Here is a 15,192-nt window from a genome sequence, read left to right as displayed (position 1 = left end):
CGTGACAATTCTGGTCCATTGTGGACCAGGTTTATTTAAGAATAATCAAATACATTTTTGTTTCTTAATAAGTCATTTCGAATGTGTGTGTGTATATATATATATATATATATATATATATATATATATATATATATATATATATATATATATATATATATATATATATATAATAGATTTATTCTTTAAAATTCTAGTGATAGATAGACCATGTTTACTCCACCCTTTTTTTTTTACTAAATTGAAACTATTTTTGCTGATCGAAATTATTTTTTTGAACTAAAATTATTTTCATGATTCTCAATTATATTTATTTTCAAAAGTTATAGATTTTTACAGAAATTTACTTATTTTTACTAAACTTAAATTATATTTATTGAACTGAACTTATGTTTACAAAGCTAAAATTATTTTTACTGAATGTTATTTTTTGTAAGTAAACTAAACAGGGCATTACTTAGATAAAATCATACTAATATATACTATTATTAGAGTAACTTAATTACCTTCAGTAATTATGGGAAAATATTTATGTTGAGATACTTTCAACAACCCCATATATATGCACACGATATATATTAAATAAAAATAAAAATTCAATTCTAGATGTTACATAGGTTTGGGCTTAAGTAGAGATAAATTCAACTAGCTTATACGATGATATGCATATTAAAAAATTATTCACTTTTTTAAATGTCTATATTTGCTAAACTTAAATATTTTTAATGAACTAAAATTGTTTTAAAGTATGGGTCAATTAACCCACTTTGTTTTTAGCAAATAAATTATTATTTTAAATATTAAAAAAATAAAAAATACTAAATTATATCATTTGGGAAAAATAATACGCAAATTTTGAGCTCTCTATTAATACACACATTACACAAAATTATATTTGTAATCTATGTGCAATATATATATATAGTATACATGTAATTTGACGTAATTTGTAAAATTTAAATAATTTCACCTTTATATTACATCCTTGAATAAATTAAATATTATTAATTTTATTTAAATTTTCATATCTTATTAACTAAATTTATTTCAACTATAATAACGATGTTTTATATGCACAAACATTGTTTTAGTGAAGAAACATATACACTTTTGTAATGACTTATAAAACGAAAGTGTAATTTATTTTTATAACGAATTACAATTTTGTTTCTCACTAAGTCATATATATATATATATATATATATGTATATATATATATATGTATATATATATATATGTATATATATATATATGTATATATATATATATATATATATATATATATATATATATATATATATATATATATATAGGGGTGGGATCATGTGAGAACCAAGGCTTATATGAGAACCCTCTTAAAATAAGAACCAATCTTACACCATCAATTTTGAGGTTATGGATGGCTGAGATTATTTATCACTTTCCCATGCATTTTCTTGGGAACACGCATTTCAGTCATTGGTACATGCTTTTTAATTTTTTTGGGAACACGCAGTCATTGGTACATTTCACACATATGGTATGGAACAATGTATAATATTTATGGGACAATAGTTCATATTTCTGGAATAATATAAATAATATTCGAATGAAATATTATATGAAACATCAATGATTTTTATGTATAAAACAAAATCAATAGTATATGAAACAATACATATATTTTATGGAACACAAGTAGTATAAAATGAAACATAAAGTATGTTTTTTGAAACATCAATAAGGTATAAGAAATCAAAGTAAACCTAGTTCATAAAGAGCCCAACTATATGAAACAAGCAATAATATATATGAAACATTAATATTATAAATTGAAACACTTGATATATTTTACGAAACATCATTAATGACGTACACTTCAACTACATTTTAATGTAACGTTCGAATTTATGTGAACCTTGCATTTTACTGAACAATCTATTGGTTTTCCAATGCAAATTAACATGTTTCAATGCAATAAATAATAAAAAGTATATAATAATGACAGCTTTTGACAGATTTTGTGTCCCAATACAAAAAACAATATCATTAGTATATGAAACAACACATATATTTTATGGAACATAAGCACTATAAAATGAAACATAAGGTATATTTTTTGAAACATCATATAAGGTATAAAAAATCACAGTACACCTAGTTCATATAGAGCCCAACTATATGAAACAGGCAATAATATATATGAAACATTAAATTATAAATTGAAACACTTGATATATTTTACGAAACATCATTTACGACGTACACTTCAACTACATTTTGTGTTTCAATGCAATAAATAATAAAAAGCATGTAATAATGACAGCTTTTGACAGATTTTGTGTCCCAATGCACAAAAATTAAAAAAAAAATACAAACAATCATCACAATTAATGAAGGTGGCCCACGTGAATTCCCACTAATGAAACAATAAATCTGAACCATTCATCTAATAAAAATGAATGGTGTTAGATGAGTTCTCATTTTAAAATGGTTCTCACCTAAGCCATGGGTTCTCACATGATCCCATTTCTATATATATATATATATATATATATACACATACATACATATATATATATATAAATTAATTTATATTTGATTAAAAATAAATATTTGATATTAGGCCCTTATGCCATTGCAAGACTAGTACTGAATTATATAATTTGGGAAAAATAATACGCAAATTTTGAGCTCTCTATTAATACACACATTACAAAAAATTATATTTGTAATCTATGTGCAATATATATAAAGTATACATGTAATTTGACGTAATTTGTAAAATTTAAATAATTTCACCTTTATATTTACATCCTTGAATAAATTAAATATTATTAATTTTATTTAAATTTTCATATCTTATTAACTAATTTTATTTCAACTATAATAACGATGTGTTATATGCACAAACATTGTTTTAGTGAAGAAACATATACACTTTCGTAATGACTTATAAAACGAAAATGTAATTTATTTTTATAACGAATTACAATTTTGTTTCTTACTAAGTCATTTTTGTTATGTAATTCATTTATATATATATATATATATATATATATATATATATATATATATATATTTTACACAATAAATTTATTTATATTTGATTTAAAATTTAAAATTTGATATTAGGCCCTTATGCCATTGCAAGACTAGCACTACAAACTCAATGCTAATGCGCGTTTTTAATTTATAAAGGAAGTGATTTGATTGAATAATGATAAAAATTATTATGATGAAAGTAATGTGTAACTTCTTAATTAAAGATTAGGAATAGCAGTTTTAAAGTGCATTTATTAAGCTAATAACAACATGATGATAAGTGATAAAGAGCTTTAAGTGGGACAAATGCCTAAAGCATTTCAATATCTATTAAGACAAAATCAAGCTCCTAAACTTTATTATACTCATCAAGTTTAGCTGAAAATTGCATTGTTACATCACTAACAGTGTGTTTGGTATGGGATTAGTATAGGAAGGGGGGGGGAGGGTAGCAAATAGTGTTACCCTTACTAGTTATTTGGTACAACAAAGGAAATAGAAACAATTATCGCCATTTCGTTTCCCCTTGTTTGGTATAACAAACGGAAACAGAAAATAAGAATGAATAACAACTGAAAAAATATAGCAAAGTTGGCACTTTGGCACTCATTTTAAATATGTAAACATTGACTAATATGTCATTCATAATCATATGATCATCATTTGAATAATCCCAACATAGAACCTATATTACTCAAGTCTGGAAAACAAATTTATACATAAAAACTTCATAAACATAAAAAGCTGAAAGATCAATGAAATTTGAGTTTCAACTACTACCAATTTAGCTATATGCTTTAGCTATAAGTTTTTTTTTGCTTTATTACTACTTCTCTCCTGCATATTTTCAACAAAAAACGAGACATAGTAGCAAGGCAAAACCTCCACTTCTCTACATCTTCTCAAAGAGCTTCCTCACATAATATATAGCACGCAACCAAATTCAGCAGAATATCAACAAAAGAGAAAAGAAAACTTCAATCGAACAAGCAAGTAAAGAATTCAAATCAGAAAACGAAATTGATATCGTATAAACCCTAGAAATTGAACAAGCGAAAGTGAAGAATTTACCGTACTTGAGATTGTAGAATTATGTAGATTTTAGGTAGAAAACTGAAAATTTTGGAGCGAAATCAGGACAATTGCAGTTTTCTTGGGAGAATTTTCAGAAAAATTGTCGATCAAAGTTGGGAATTTGTTGAATGAGAGGAGAGAGGAGAGAGAAAAGTTGTTTCCCTTATTTTACTTTGGAAACGTCATTTGTTTCCCCTTATTTTACTGTGGAAACAAAATAATGGAAACGGTTAGAGCCAGGAAACGGTTTTTGTTTCTTTAGCCATTAAACAAACACGTCGTAAGGGAAACGGTAATTGATTCCGTTTCCAACTCTACCAAAAACCCATACCAAACACCCCCTAAATGGTGAAAGGTCCAAAATTACGAATTCAATTTGTGTAGATGAACACTTACCAATGAATATATAGTTCATTAAGCTAAATATGTTAATTTCACTTTCGAAATTAAATTCTCAAGCACTTAATTGAAAAACTAAAATTAAATTAAAAAATCCAGAATTATAATTTAAAATAAATTAAAAAATAACCAAATTAAATTAAAAAATCCAGAAATATAATTAAAAATAAATTAAAAAATTCAGAAATTAAATTTAAAATGTTGAAAAAAGTTATACCAAAATAACCTACTTTCAAAAAATACAAAGTGACAAGCAATCTTCAACATACACGCGGTACTTGAAATAGATGTAATGCTAAAACAACCAAACAAAACAAGGTGATAGTGTGACATATAGTGTTAAGCGGGGCAAATGTCTAAAGCATGTCAAATTATATCAATTAGAGAAAAATCGAGCTCCTAGACTTAATTATCCTCATCAATTTTTTGATTAAAACAATTAAGCATAGTACATGTGTGATACACGTTTATATATAAATCATACTCTGATCCAAGATCAAGAAGCCCACTTAGAATCTCTGTGGATCAAGAACCAATTGCCCTTATCTTGGAAACACTTGAATTTTATCCATTTTCAAAGAGAGCCGAAATTCTATGTTGCATTTCATGGGTGGATTGAAGATTGGAATCAATTAGGCATACATCACACTTTGGCCCATTTCACTACTATTTTTGGGCGTGTGTTGCTTGGTCCATTTACTTAGTATTATTTAGCTTAAGTATGTTTTTTTTTTTTTTTTTTTTTTTTTTCTGAAAAAAATAATGCCAAGAGTTGCTCATTGGCTGGTTGTAATAGGAAGAGTTTAACTCTTCATCTTTAGGCTTAATTAGTGCATTTAAGCTAGCTTGTATTAAAGGAAAACCATGGCTTTTGGCTCTCCATCTTTTGGACGGTTTTCCTTGCCTTTTGGTGTGCTTTTTTTGCTGCTCCTTTCCTCTATAAAAAGGAGAGAAAACCAGAAGTAAAAGCAGTTTTGAGTTATACATAAAAACCGTGAGGTTGCTTAGCATTCTTCTTTGTGTTTGTCCAAAGTTTGAGTGTTGTTCCTTGTTACTTTGAGTTAGTTCTTGAGTGAAAAGATTAGGGAGAGATTGAGTGTGTCTTGTCTCTAGCCTAAGAACCTAGAACTTTGAGTGTGTTCTTGAGTTTTGGTTAATTTTCACCGTTGTAAGTTGTTCCAAAGTGAGTAGCAATTCATTCAAGTCTTAATACCATAACAACTTGTTGGAGGGATGTATTAGACTTACATCATCTGGTATCAGAGCCTAGGTTAGGGTTTTCTTGAAGAAAATTGAGTTTGAAGGCAATTGGAACAAAACGGCAGAATTCGATCAGATAGGAGTTGCGGTTTGAGAAAGCCATATCTCCTTCGTTTTCTGTCCAAATTGAGTGATTCCTTTTTTGAATCTGAATATTTTTTTGTGTAGAATACTCACAAAAATATTCAGATTTTTTGGATTTTTTATGCTAATAAACTGGGCAGGTTTTCCGAAGCAGCGCAGAAAAGAAACAAATCTGGGAAGGCATAATTCAATTGAAAATTTCTCCCTCATCCGAAAAGCTTTTGAGGAGTTTCATTTTTTCAAATTGATTTTTTTGATCTGAATTTTCTGAATTTGTAAGCCTTTGAGAGTCTAGAGGCAATTTTCGTTTTTGCATTTTGTCTCTAATTTCGGCAGGTTTCACTCATTGTACTTGTAATAGCCTAGCAAAAATAGTGGAAATCATGGCTAGTGAGGAGCTTGCTAGAATGTTGCAAGTAATCACTGAAAAATTGGAGAGTTTGGAGAAAAGAACAGAAGAAAGTGAGGAGGAGAAGGCCAGGCAAAATTCTAGGATGAATACAATTGTCAATATGGTGTTGCAAACAACTAGAAAACTGAACGAGATAGAAAGTGAGGATGTGGGTAGTGGATACAACCTTAGGCAATTTGATGAAGATAGGGGGCTTAAGATTGACCTACCAGAGTTTGATGGGGGACATGATAGTGAGGCCATTCTAGATTGGGTGAGGCAAATTGAAACTGTTTTTGAGTATAAGGGGTTCAATGATAGAAAGAGGTTCAAACTTGCTGTTCTAAAACTCACTCAACTTACTGCTTTATGGTATGAAAACCTTAAGGCAAATAGAAGGAGAGAAGGGAAAGAAAAAATTGACTCATGGGAGAAGTTAAAAAAACGAATGAGGGATAAATGGGTGATAAGCCGTGTTTTGTGCATAATTGTTAGCCCTCTTTTTAATTGTTAGCCTCTTTTTAGTTGTTCTTATTAGTCTAGCTTAGTATTTTAGTTCGTTTTGGTCTGATTTGGTTTAGTTTCGATGATTCGATGCTTTTATGGGTAGTTTTGTTGTTGTTGATGTATTTCAGGATTAACGAAGCTAATTTAGAGATTTTATGAAGTCATGAGACTAAACCGAGGCCCACGGACCTTCACGAAGCTCGTTGGTCGAAGAACGAGTCACTTAGGCCTTTTTGGAGTAAGGCACGCCCATGCCCAGATTAGGCACGTCCGTGCCTGAGCCTCAGAAACTGAGGGAAATTCACTCGATATGAGGCACGTCCGTGCCCTATATAGGCACGTCCGTGCCTGGAGTCCAAAAGATGAGAAAAACCTTACTCTAAGTGAGGCAAGTCCGTGCCTCTTTAGGAGGGTTATGCGCTGAATTTTCTTACGTGTTCTTATCTTTTTGTTGGGAGTATAAATACCCCAAACTTTATTATATTTGACAAGCTAGTATTCCTTATTAGACCTAGTTTTCTCTAAAACTTTTACATTGCTTTTGTAATTCAAGATTCAAGTTCTACTTTTGCAATCTCCATTTACTTCAAGATTTGGTATTTTCCTTTCATTCCCTATTTCTTAATTATGTTTTCTTTGATTATTTTTGCTATTGCTTATTTCAATATGTGTGAGTAGTTTTTATATTCCAAGATCTAGGGTAGCCCAATTGTGATTGATGCATGAATTGATTTTTTAAATTCTCTAATGATAATTGCGATTATTTTTGCTAAATTGAATGTGTTTATGCCAATACTAGATTCGAGATAATTAGTATTGTTATTATTCCATATAGTTTTAATCACAACGAGAGTTGGGTTTTTACGGATTTGAGTAGATCAATTTAGGGTTTGAGATTCATCACGAGAGTAGTTGAATTGATAATTGGGAAGCGAAGTAAAGTGTTTAATGTCTCTGATTTGCATGATTCCATGAGAATAGGCTTGATTGTGGTTAGAGAAGCAATTGCTACTCGAGAGAGGTCCTTGGTATTGATTAGGGTTTGCTTTTCCCCATGTTAATTGGATTTGTATGCTAGGGGTAGATAGATAATTGCATCGATCGTAATTGTGGTGATACTTGATCTTGGATGTTTTAATTCATTGATTCGTCACATTCTTTAGATTAATTGAGTCCTTTATATATTAGTTCTTAGAATATTTTACCATTGATTGTTACTTGCTTAGTGATAATTTGAGTCTATTTAATTAGGTAAACCTTAGTCTCTTGGGATTCGATCCTTACTTGCCCGTGTACATAGTAGTGGTCTCGTTAGGTTATTTTTGTTAGGTACGCGACACGCCTATCAATGGGTTAGTAAGGAGTATGAACAAGAGCAATACCTTAAGTTAACCCACCTTTCACAAGACAATGGCATGAGTGTGGAAGAGTACATGAAAGAATTTGAGAAGTTGTGCTTAATTTGCAATTTACAAGGAAAATAAACTTTCAAGATAGCTCGTTTTGTTAAAGGGTTGTCTAAAGGGATTTGTAGAAAAGTGGAGGTGACTCACTATGCCACTTTTAGTGATGTTTGTAAACTCGCCTTGAAGTATGAGGCACAAGCTAAGGAGGAAAAGGAGAAAGAGAAGCCCAAATTAAAACTCCCTCTTTTAAGAGTACTTCGAAATTTACTCCTTCCAACTCTAATGAGAGTACTTTTCAAAATGAAACTTTTCCAAATAGCTCATCAAGTTCTAAGTTTGATAAAGGGAATGAAAAGCAAGTAGTTTCCCCTAGTGAGCTTGCAACTAGGAGAAAATGCTTCAAGTGTCATGGTAAGGGTCATATTGCTAGTGAGTGTTGTTTCGGGGTTTTCTGATGTCCTGCAGGAGAGTTACAATTCTGAGACTGGAACCGGACGCCTGTACTTGCAAAACAAACGGATGCTCCGGATGATTGGAGATCCGCCTCCGACGGTCAAGTTAGTACTTGATTAAGGAGTAATTAATGCGGAAATTAAAGTGATTGGGTCTCTCTAGGTGAGAGAGTTTAATGTGTGTAATCTGTGTAATCTCCCTTAATGAGGATTAAGGGAGGTATTTATAACCTCGGGAAACGTGCCAATCTAGGTTTAGGTTAACCTTGGGCTGATTGGGCTTCCCACGGAAGTTGGGCCTAGGTGACCGGTTATCCCAGGTGTCATGGGAAGGACACGTGTCGTGTCGTAATTGGTCCATGGTGGACGGATCATTGCTTGACACGTGGCAGGCTCCTATTGGCCCATGTGACGGACACATGGCGGAACCTGATTGGTCCACTTGTCAGATGGTGATTGGTGGGGAAAAATCCCCTAATCATTTGCCCCTCACAGGTGGCACGTGACTGGTCACGTGTTACCTGTGACAGGTATCGCCCTGTAACAGGCGACGGCCTGCTACAGGTGTCACTCGGCGAGAGGCCGAGAGATTCTCCCGCCAAAATTTTGAATTCTGGAAGTGACCCTTCGCCTTCTCACTTCGCCTATATAAAGGAGTATTGACTTCGGTCATTTTCACACTTGAAAACTTTGTGAGAGAACATTCAGACCCCTGAACTTGCTCTGACATTTTGGACCCTTTCTGCCTACCGCCTGCTCTGACAAGCCGACTGCAAAGGATTTTCAGAACTTCATCAATCGTCACTCATTCAGGTAACCGTCGGTTCTCTTACTCTTAATTTTCTCTTTACTTTATTCTTTTTTGAAATGGCACCACAGAAGCACACGACACGACCTAGGTTAGTGATCAGCCGGTCACCGGGGACGGCTGAATCTAGGACTAGGAGTGCCGCCTGCCCTTTTCTGGACCCATCTTTGCCCTTTATACAAAGTCCGACTGTATATGTGTCTATGCAGAGCATGATGGCCAGAACAAAAAAGACTGCCAGGATCTCAAACTCAGACAGCTCCTCCCACAGGGTGCCGATTAGTGAAACATCTGACCAGGCGCCAGATGTGGAAGTGAAACAAAGCGGCTTGAAAGCCGGCAGTTCTGAGGGAGGAGTCAAAGTGACCCCGTCCCATTTTACAGTTGACAATTCTACATTCTCTCCTGCTCCTTTTAAAGGAGAGGAGGCGGGCCCCTCCGGGAGAGGGGAGGAGTCGTCCTCTTCGGACTCGTCAGAGGACGATTCCGAGTCTAGCTCTTCTGGCCATGCTTCTCTGGACACAGAAGAGAAAAACAGTCGCCTGCAAGAGGCAAGGCTTTCTCACGCAGTTGAGAAGGGGGACGATTGGGCGGAGCCATCCGCCTCTCACCGAGAGCAAAATACCCCCTACTACTGCACGGTACCTCGGGGCCGGATCACAACCATGCAAGAGAAAGTGGAGAGCTTTATCGCAAACCACACAATGGGCCCCGACTTTTTAGTGTTCGTGCCGGATCCAGAAGACACAGTCGTCTGGCCGGCTGGTACCAGTTATGATGGCGCCTGCTTTGGCTGCTACGAGGCGGCCATCAAGGCTGGGCTGCGCTTCCCACTACATCCGGCTGTTCAGCGGATCTTGGATGGGTATGAGTTGGGGTTATGGCAGTTAGCCCCGAACTCCTGGGTCAACGTACTCGGCTATGTGGCCGGGTGCGAACTGCACGGGGTGGAGCCGAACTTCGAGGCTTTCGCCCACATGAACTACCTCAGCCGGACCCCTAAGGCAGGCGGTACCGGCTGGTATCAATTAACGAGCCACAGGGGCTACCTCATGAAGAGAGGTAAAGCAAACAAATGGAAGGACTGGCGGAGCACCTTCCTTATCATTGAGAGTTCAGACACAGAGCTGAACAAGCGCTTCAACAGGTGGAACAGGAATCCGCCCCTTCTTGCAGGCCCTGCTCCGAGTGAACGGCCTTCGCAAGCCGCTTAACCGGAAGAACAAAGAGGTAAAGGCTGCAAAAGCTATGGCCGCCTCTGACTGTGATAAGGCAATGTTTCGAATTGCCCAAAATGAAGTTCTGACCATTGATATTCTTTATTATCAGGCGCAGGCTACCGCCGCTATCCGGGCTCAGTTAGAGGCGGCCCAGAAGAGGAATAGCGAGCTGGAGGCGACCATCAACAACCTCAAGGCCGAGCTGAGACCTCTTCGCCAAAAGATGTCCTCATACGAAACCTTGGAGAAATCCTTGGCGAGCGTAAAGGTACGCCTGGTGACCCAGGAGAAGAGTCTTACTCAGGAGCTCTCGGAAAAGGCCGAGCAAGAAAAGAAAGAGCTGGTCCGGGAGATGATGGAAGACTCTGCTCAAATCCAGTGCATGACTTGGGGCCGCCTCTTCCCTAATGCCGACTTTGCCTCATGGGAAAAAACGTACCGCCAGTGTTCTGATAGATATAATCAAGAGATCCTGGCGGCTGCTGAGGAAGAGGCGTTGGAGGAGGAGGAGCAGCCGGTAGTGGCGCTTGTGCCGCTTGGGGGTAATGCATCAAAGAAGGATGCAGCTGAAGCCGAGTCCAGCAAGAAGAGTGCTGACCAGGCGGCAGCTGCTAATATTGAAGATTTGCCCCCTTCTTAAGCTTTATGTCTTCTTTCCACGGCCTGCGTGCCGTTTGTTTGTATTTACCCGGCCAGGGGGCCGGGGCTCTGAATATTTTGCCGGTCTTTAATGACCGGCTTCTTTTTAATGAATTTTTTTGTTTTGCTTCAAATTTGTTTAAGTATTGAATATTATGATATCCAATTTTACACTATACCGACTGTTTTACATGGCCGATAGTTGCAAACAGGTACGGATAGTTAGTCACGCCGCCTATGCCCCTGGACGACTGGTTGTCTGTTTCCAGGCTAGACGATCAGTCGGCCATTTATCCTATCGGTATTCGAACCATTTTAAAGACTGGATCCCCTTTAGGCAGGCGGTCTTGTCATGTGTAAAATTAACCAAGTAGGAAAGTTGTTTCCTACTTGTCATGCTTTTAGGCTAGAGACTTTAGGCCGTCTAGGCCGACAATTTCCCGCCATATTTAATCTAGTGTGAACAGGTGCTGTTTGAACACCTTTTTAGTTTCATACTAAATTTTTAAGGAGTGACCAAGTAAACATGATTGTTACCTAGTCGCCAAGTAACTGAGTAGTAGAGGTATCAAGCGGTGGGTACCGGTTGTTCCCCTTTATTCGCCAATGTTTGTTGGCTTTTAACTCATAGGTTGTTAACCTAGCAGGAGTAGTGGTTGAGAGCCCCTGTTTGCTAAAAACAGGCGGACGACTCATACCTTTTAGGCTCCATACTAAGTTTGAGAGAGTGACTATGAGTTAACTTTGGTGTTACTCAGTCGCCGTCACTCCTGCTTGAGTAGTAAAGGTACCAGGCGGTGGAGGCCGGCTGAACCTTTTGATTCGCCAATGTTTGTTGGCTATTAACTCAAGAGGTACCCCCTGCATTTATCCCAAGTAATACAGGCGGTCATCTGACTCAGATGCCAACTGCTACCACTGGTTTGGTTAGTGATAGAGTTATCCTTGTCTCAAAAACGGCTACGTGGTTGCCCTTGGGGACAGTCGTATAGGTGCCGTGTAATTAGTTTATAGAGCAATGTTCCACCCAAAAGGGAGCTGCTCTCTGCGACGAATTTCATCCGGAGGGATACCGCCGGACGCCTGCTATGATGTTGGGACAGGTCGAATTAGTTTAAAGATTGGATCAGTTGGCTTGGCGCCTGGACTGATCATTCGGCTTGTGGAATTGGTTAGTTCTTGGTGAACGTAGGTGCTAAGTAAGAGGAGGGTAGCCGCCTGTTTAGGCACAGGGTCGGCCAGGCCCTGATCATTTTTAGCTAAGTATAAGGGGGGTGGCTGTGTGCTTTGGAACCAGTCGGCCCTCTTCTATGGAGAGTAGCCGACTATATATCCAGACGGCATGCCCCTATGGTAATAAGAGTAAAATATTCAATGGAGAGTAGCCGACTGTAAAAGTATAGGTGGCCTGCCCCTCTTAAGTAAGAATAAAAATTAAACATGGAGAGTAGCCGACTGTTTGTCAGTAGGCATGCCCCTCTTAAGTAAAAATGAAAACTGAATATGGAGAGTAGCCGACTGTTTGTTAGTAGGCGTGCCCCTCTTAGTACAAAATTGAATATTAAGTATGCAAACTTTTATTAAGTAGCCCTTGACTATTTATATCATTCAAAAGAAATATTTCTTAAGATTATCTGCATTCCAAGTTCGAGGCAACGGTTGGCCGTCTGGTGTTTCTAGACGGTAGGTACCGTCCCTGACCTCTTCACAGATTCGGTAGGGTCCTTCCCAGTTGGGAGTTAGTTTGCCAGACTCATTAGCCCTTCCAACTGCTTCCATTTTTCTAAGTACAAAGTCCCCCACTTTGAGTGGACGCCTGTGTACTTTTTTGTTGTATGATCTAGTCATTCTTAGACGGTAAATTTCATGGCGCAAGACAGCATTGTCCCTCCTTTCAGGAAGTGAGTCTAATGCCAGGCGCATGGCTTCCCAGTTTGCCTCTTCGTCATATAGCATTACTCGAAGAGTCGGCTCGTAGTGTTCTATTGGAAGAACAGCTTCCGCACCATAAGTTAGGAGGAATGGAGTTTCTCCAGCTGCCCCTTTTTCAGTCGTCCTAATGGCCCAGAGAACATGTGGTAATTCATCCGCCCATAGGCCGCCTGCTCGTTCAATCTTTTTCTTGAGACCGTCTGAGATGATTTTATTGAAAGCTTCTACCTGGCCGTTTGCTTGTGGACGGCCGACTGATGCAAAGTAGTGTACAATTCCTTGGTCACCCAACCAGCTTTTGAGAACAGGCGTCTCAAATTGGGGACCATTATCAAAAACCATAGACATGGGAACCCCGAACCGAGTGATGACATTTTTCCAAATGAATGAAATTACATCCTTCGTCTTGATTCCCTTTACAGCCTCCGCCTCTACCCATTTAGTGAAGTAGTCGACGGCAACAAGTATGTACCTCCTTCTGCCTGTAGCAGGCGTATATGGACCCAGAATATCCATGCCCCACTTAGCAAACGGTAGTGGGCTATGAATGGTAGTGAGGTTAGTAGCCGGACGGTGAATTAGCTTGCCAAACCTTTGGCACTTGTCACATTTTTTCACCATCTCCATTGCATCTGCTTCTAAAGTAGGCCAAAAGTAGCCCTGCCGCCTTGCCCGTTGAGAAAGCGTCCTACCGCCTATATGGGAAGCACAGTAACCAGAGTGAAGATCGTCTAGTATTTCTCGTCCCTTTTCTGGAGAAACACACTTTAAGAAGGGTTGAAGGTACCCCCTTTTGTGAAGTTCTCCCTTTATTATTTCAAAACTGGTTGCTCGTTTTTTTCAGTGCTGCCGCCTGTTGATGATCATCCGGCAGGGTACCCTTTGTCAGATATGCCCTGATTGGATCCATCCAGGTTGAGCTTCTGTGTAAGATTCCAATAGGTTCTTCCTCAATGCTTCTCCTCTCCATTACTTCCCAAAAAACAGTTCGAGGAGTATCACAGGAGGCGGATGATGCTAATTTTGAAAGTGCATCCGCCTGGTTGTTTTTTGATCTCGGCACTTGGGTCAGACGAAAATCTTCAAGGGATCCGACCGCCTGTCGTACCGCCTGTAAATACTTGATCATGGCCGGATGGGTTGCTTCGTATTCGCCATTGTACTGACTCACTATCAATTGTGAATCGGAACAGGCGTCTATTTTTCTTGCCCCTGCCGCCTTGCACATGCGGATTCCGGCTAGTAAAGCTTCATATTCTGCCTCATTATTTGAGGCCTGAAAACCGAAGCGTAGAGCATACTCGTACCTGTCGCCCTCTGGCGACTAACATATGACGCCTGCTCCACAACCATTTGAAGTAGAGCTTCCATCCACATATACCTTCCAGACTTGGTCTGGAACTTGAGAGTCAGGAGGACGAGTCATCTCAACAATAAAGTCAGCAAAGGCTTGCCCCTTCACTGCTTTTCTAGGCTCGAAGGTAACTTCGAGGCTCTGTATTTCTATGGCCCATTTGATCATTCGGCCTGACGACTCCATGATGGTCTGTGGCCGCGTGATAGGTTGGTCTGTATACACGACGACTGCATGTGCCAAAAAGTAGGGCTTCAATTTTTTAACAGCCATGAAGAGTGCAAGACAAAATTTCTCCACTAAGGGATACCTCAACTCGGCATTTTTCAGTACGTGACTGACAAAGTAGACCGGGAGCTGACAACCGTCTCTTTCAGCAAGGAGAACAGCGCTTAACGCATGATCAGAGACGGCCAGGTACATGTAGAGTACTTCTTTGGGCAAAGGGCTGACCAGCCTCGGCAAGGAATGCAAGTGAACTTTCAATTTCTGGAAGGCCGCCTCAGCATCCGGCCCCCATTCAAACCTTGCCTTTTTCTTAATTGCCTGGAAAAAGTATAGGCATTTGTCGCCTGATCGGCTTAGAAATCTTCCCAAGGCCGCCAGACAACCTGTTAACTTCTGAACCTCTCGGATGGTACG

Source organism: Chenopodium quinoa, unplaced genomic scaffold (genome assembly GCF_001683475.1).
Source record: "Chenopodium quinoa cultivar QQ74 unplaced genomic scaffold, ASM168347v1, whole genome shotgun sequence".
Taxonomy (NCBI): domain Eukaryota; kingdom Viridiplantae; phylum Streptophyta; class Magnoliopsida; order Caryophyllales; family Amaranthaceae; genus Chenopodium; species Chenopodium quinoa.
This window is presented reverse-complemented; position numbering follows the sequence as displayed.